Raw genomic sequence first — 6394 nt, forward strand, 5'->3', positions numbered from 1 at the left:
AGGCTCTGCCGGCAGCAGCTACCATCGGCCATTCCGATGGCAGCATTTGCCGGCAGCAGCCACCATCAGCCACTCCAATAGCAGGCTCTGCCGGCAGCAGCCACCATCAGCCACTCCAATGGCAGGCTGATGGCAGCATCTGTCGGCTGCTGCCCGAGCGACTCCCAGGTTTACTGACAGTTTTGGTGGCTGCAGAAGCTGGTTTTCGTTTAATAACTTATTTTCTTTAACTTTTTAGTTCTTCTTCTTGCCGTTTTTTGAAAAATACCTTATTTATGAATTTTTTATTTTTATTTTTTTTTCTTGCCGTTTTTTGGCAAATAACTTATTTATAGTACCTCTAAGTAGATCTTTTTTTAATATTGTGATGTCATTGTGATGTATCCTGCATTAAAACTTTTATAAATTCACAATTACTTGATGGAACTAAGTAGATCATCTGCCAATAAGTGGCCCCCATAGTGGACTGCCATAGTGACGGCCGCTTCGAGCAAAGACTCCCACCACAGTCTCTGCTGGCAGCAGCTACTATGCGGCCACTATGGTGGCCGTCTCTGCTGGCAGGGCTACTATGGTGTGTGTGTACATACACATATATATATATATATATATATATATATATATATATATATATATATATATATATATATATATATATATATATATATATATTCAGACACTGGGAGCTTAACAACTGTCTTAGATGTTGTATGACCCTTTCTTACTAACAAAGGATAACTAATTTCTACATAACACGAAAGTGTTCAATTTTTTTATCATCATGTTGGTCATTACTTTTTATTGTTTTCTCGCATACTCTCAGCAGTAAAAGGTAGTCAGATATACTCTAACTTCGAATGTTTTTCAAAGTTTTAATATAATACACAAAGTGTAGTAATTGGTTTGTTACCCTTTGGTAACCCAAGGTTTTTGTTTTTCGTGGCCAATTTGGCAGAAGATATTTCTGGATACTTCAGTCATAAGTTGTTTTCATAACTTGCCCAAATCCTTATCTGGCAACCTAGAGACTTACAGACGGGATCAGAACTAAGTATCCTTGACTACAGACTGCAGATCGGGGCGTGTGTCTACGTTGACGGGGCATGGTTCTACCTGTCCATTTCTCAATATCAAGGGATTCTGCAAAAGTTCAAAAAAATCCACTGGACGTGGTTTCCAATATTTGAAGACGTTTCGCCACCTCTCCAGGAAGCTTTCTGAATTCAAATGTCATCACATCTGAATTCAGAAAGCTTCCTGGAGAGGTGGCGAAACGTCTTCAAATCTTTGAAACCAAGTCTAGTGGATTTTTTTGAATTTTATGGAATGAATATGACCTGGATGACTGAGAATCTTCATCAGCATCAGAATATTAAGGGATGCCCCGATCTGCGGTCTGCAGTCGGTGGTTACTCAGCCCAACAACATTCTTTCATTGGAGTCGAGTTTCATTTGGCCAAGTGAACGAGAATAATTCTCCTTTCGACTTTGGATACCTTTGTATGTATCCTCATTATACCCTTGTAACAGTTTGAATTATGTTTTAATGTTATAATACTTAGTATACTTGTTATACTTAGTATTGCAATGTACAAAAGTAATGAAAAGGCAGATTGTAGTGCATAGCACCGCCATAGGCAAATGCTAACAGGTATTTGTTAATAAATATATGATCTGGATTTGTGGATATTATACCTAAGACGTGAAAAAAAATGCATTATTTGTGAAGGCAACTTATGTATAGTTTGTATGTAGCCCACCACATTGTATGTATCTGCTCTTAAATGAAAATGCACATTTTTTGTATATCAACTGTTTAGTTAACGCAATAACGCCTCTTTTATTACTAAAGCGTGGTCAGATAAATCAGTTATAGAATATTAGGCTTGTCAACTATAAAAAAATGTTTTTTTATGATATGCATAGGTTCTTTTCAGTTTTGTTGTCTCCTACTGACGTTGGAAAATGTACGTTACGTTTTGTTGTATATGAAATGTATGGCATGGATTGGTGAAATTCATTTGAATAATTAACATTAAGAAACACTACTTACGCTAATGCATCCATGAGTGTTAAAGTCATGCTTCTGCTACTTTGTCACAGTTTCAGCTGGGATTGAGATTTAGGGGAGGCTAGTGTCATGGTTTGCTGGAATAGACAATGAATGATTTGTGCATTAGAATAAAGATTATTGAGAGACAATTATTTAAAGAATACCTCAAAGCTGCTCAGTGGTAAACAGGTTAGCATTGCTGCCTTGCAGCAAGAAAGTTCCAGGTTTGACTCCTGGCCCGGGGTATTTGTGCATGGAGTTTGCATGTTCTCCCTGAGCATTCGTGGGTTCTCTCCGGGTACTCCGGCTTCTCCCACAGTCCAAAATGATGAGTGTTAGATTAATTGGTTAATCTTAATTATGCTTAGGTGTGTGTGAATGGTCGTTTGTCCTGTTTGTCTCTGTGGCGCCCTTTCCAGAGTGTACCCCACCACTCGCCAGTAGACAGCTGGAGGTAGGCCCCAGCACCCCTCGCAACCCCACTTGGGATAAGCGTGACGGAAAATGGATGGTGATTTATCCTTTTTTCTATCATAGGTTCACATCATACATTTGATGATGCTGAATCATTGTTCAACTGTGCTGCATCTCAGTGCCCCTTCTGTGACAAAAAAAGAGCTTGAAAACAGTGCTCATCTTATGGAAAAGCACCTGAGGGAAGCAGTTTATTTTACTTCCGACAGTCAAGGTATAATTAAAACTGATTGTTTACTAATATTAATAATTTCACAGTTCCCATTTGTGGTGTGCTATGCATTTTATTCAAAATTATATGTGTTTTCGTAGAGAAATTTGTTGTTGCCTGCTTGTGCAAACAAGCGTGGCAAACAATCATCCAGGAGCCACTTCCACTGCCCAATGTGTAAAAGTTCAGTAATCAAAACAGCTCCTGTTTTTATGAAGCGCCTACATGGCATACATGGCAAGTAGTCTTGATGCAGAGAAACATTTTGAATATTTAAAAGAAATTGAAATATTTTTAAATACTATTTAAGAAATTCAATCACCAACAATTTCCATGCAGCAATGTCCTTTTCAAGGTATATCTTATGTATTTACTATATGTGTTGGTAACGAATATTAAAAATGTCTATCTTTTGTAGGTCCTGCATCAGAAAAAAGAAGAGGTAATGTATGCATCATGTTCTTCATTTGTAACTGTTCTTGCTGAATAATAACCAATGCTAAGATAATGTGATAAAAAGACTATCCATTACAGTATTAAAAAATACTCCAATAGAAGATGACAATGTGACTGATTTTGTATTTCATAACTTCTGTACATTAAATTTATTTGATGTAGGTTGTGATTCAGTGGCTGCAAAATAACAATCTTTGCCGCTACCAAGCGGAGATGATTCTCATGAATGCCGTCAAGGAAAAGGAGGGGTAAAGAACAGATCTGTGTGCACACCTGCATATATTGCAGTCATTATAGAGTACAGTAGTGTCTCAACCCCTCCCCTCTTTTTCCTTTATTTACAACTTCCGAAAGTCAAAGAAGAACAAGCGACAGAAAAGACAAACACAAAACTTAATTTAATTACATAGCTATTGGAAGTAGGGGTGCTGCAGCAACCTCTAGTGTCGACAGGTCGATTTTAAAGAAAAATTATTTTGCCTTTTCTATTTTTAAACTATGTGTATTTTAATTATATTTTAATCAACACATGGTCACCATAGTAACCCTGTGTTCTTTGTGTAATGGAGAACTGTTTATAGCTTGTGGTTTGCGTAAAAGGATGTTGAGGCTAACAGTCACATGTGACATAAACACAGAGACAGACTCATGCCAGCTTAACAAATCTATGTTATTATAATATTATAGTGAAATTTAATTAATAGCACATATATTCACCTGAGAACCGATGTCTGTGATACATACACTGGTTGTGTGCACTGAAGTGTATATGACAATAAAGTAGTGAATCTCAATCCATTAACTGATAACCTTTTCTTATGTATTGTTATATTTTCACTGCACCCCCTGCTGAAAATTACTTTCAGCTGTTTTGGTTAAATGTAAAGGGAAATATGATCCATTAATGTAGGCTCAATAAGCAATATGTAAATAATTTTCATTTTCTGCAGGGAAGGCCGTACATTGTCGATAGTTAGGGTTCAGCTAACTGGTGCAGAGAACAGAAATTTAGTGGGAGAATAACACTTCCTGCTGCTCTGGATATGGACAAGCCACAACAAGCAGAAGCTCTCCAAGCCCTTAAGACGTGGGATGATGTTTACGATGAACAGTCTCCAGCAAGGACTTCACTTTTATAAAGAAAAAGTTGTGAAAAGTTCTGTCTCTACATTCTGGATGAAAAAAATCTGAATGTTTTATCAGATTTGAAGAAACTCTGTAAATAAAGAAATTTCCGAGTAACCATATGTCGTCATTGCTGTTGCCTCTCTGCATCTTGGATAGAGTAATGGAGGAGGATACTGATACGTATACCTACAGAATTTAGTTACAACTGTTACGACCTCACCTCATTTTCACCTCAAGTAGCCTATCTTGTGGAACAATGTCATCCCCCAGTGTCCTCTGCTGTTGTGTTACACAGAATTATTAGTTAATATGACATACATTTCCATTCTGAAAGCACCTGGCCATGACGGTGTCAGTTAGTGTAATGCCTTTTTCCTTACAGCATTGAATACATAGAAACCACTAAATATGCCATTGCTTCCAAAGTTAATGCAGTCACTTCATTAAGGGTTTACCACATGTTAATATGCAAAAACGTCAAGGTTTTAAAACAGTATTTTAGTTAGACGTGGCCAAGGACACCTAGTGGCAGAAAGTGGCAGTGCCATTGGCCACTTATTGGCAGATGAACTACTATGTGGCTTTATGAAAAATGTAATGTAGTTTAATGAGCAATAACATCACAATATTATCTGCTTAGCGGTACTATAGCAACTATAAAAAAAATATTTGTAAGGAAATAAATAAATGAAAAAAAAAAAGTTATTTGCCGAAAAACGGCAAGCAAAAAAAATTTATAATAGTTTACAGAAATCGAGTTCTCCTGCCCCCAAAATGGTGTCAGTAAACCTGGGAGTCGCTCGGGCAGCCTACTGGCAGGACAGCCGGACTGCCCCCGAGTGGCTGTGTAGTGGCTGATGGTGGCTGCTGCTGGCCGAGGTCACTTATTGGCAGATAAACTACTCCGTTCCATCAAGTAAATGTGACATAATAAAATTTTTAATGCGGTTTATTAAGCAATAACATCACAATACAAAAAAAAATAAAAAAAATACATTTTAATACAGGTTATTAAGCGATAACATCACAATATAAAAAAAAAAACAATCTAGTTAGAAGCACTATAAATAAGGCATTTGCCGAAAAACGGCAAGAAAAATAACAAAAAAATAATTCAAAAACTACATGAAAAAATAATTTAGTGGCTGCGGCCAGTAATACATCGTGCCATTTGCCGACGAGCCACCGGAACTGCTGCAATGAGCCACAACGAGCCAACGGAAGTGCCACCGGAACTGTCACCGGAACTGCTGCAACGCAGCCACTGCCACGAATTGAGCTCGGCCCTGCTGCTGATCTGAGTAAAATGTGCAGTACTAGAATTCACCAGATGGTGGCAGCAGGAAAGCAGCCTGTAGCATTACCGTGCAGAAAAAGAAGTTTTCACCACTAGCCATCAAGTACACCTCACTACAGCTAACAGACTGACATTCTTTGTCCCGGTGTTGTATGAAATTCTGTTCCCCTTGTGTCGAAAGGTGCATTGAAGCCAGAGAGGCGGACATGGAGAATGGGACCATTTTCACTGCGCTTCTTATCGATTCTGGCTAAAAACAACTCATATATTCATGCCAAGGTTGTAACATCCAGTTTAATCAGCAGTTGTTGATGAAAATTGTAAAATAAATAAATAGACGAGGTCCTTTTAAGCTGTTTTGTGTTGTTATTTTAAACGCCAGAAAAATCTGTCTTTTTCCAACTTCTGTCCCTTCAGCCTGACAGAAATACAGGTCAGTCACCAAACAAAGTTTTCCAGCAAGTAGTGAGTTTTTATCATTTTTTATTACTGATATCAGAAAATGGAAACTGGCTGATAGCAAGACACAGAAATGAAGAGTTAATGTAAAATATGATAGATCACTGGATTAAGGTCATTTCTAGTATACGACATGCTATCACACAAAACTATTTTTGAGAATATGGAAACAGTTGCTCTTTTTTTTACAGAGATATGGGAGGAGGAGAGGAGAGAGTGGATATTTCAGCTGCCTGAAATAATCTGTTTCTCCTCCAGAACATGGGATTAAATTAATTTATCTACAAGTAGGGCTGGGCGATAATTCAATAACGAT

Source organism: Cyprinodon variegatus, unplaced genomic scaffold (assembly GCF_000732505.1).
Source record: "Cyprinodon variegatus isolate N-32 unplaced genomic scaffold, C_variegatus-1.0 Scaffold1563, whole genome shotgun sequence".
Lineage (NCBI taxonomy): Eukaryota > Metazoa > Chordata > Actinopteri > Cyprinodontiformes > Cyprinodontidae > Cyprinodon > Cyprinodon variegatus.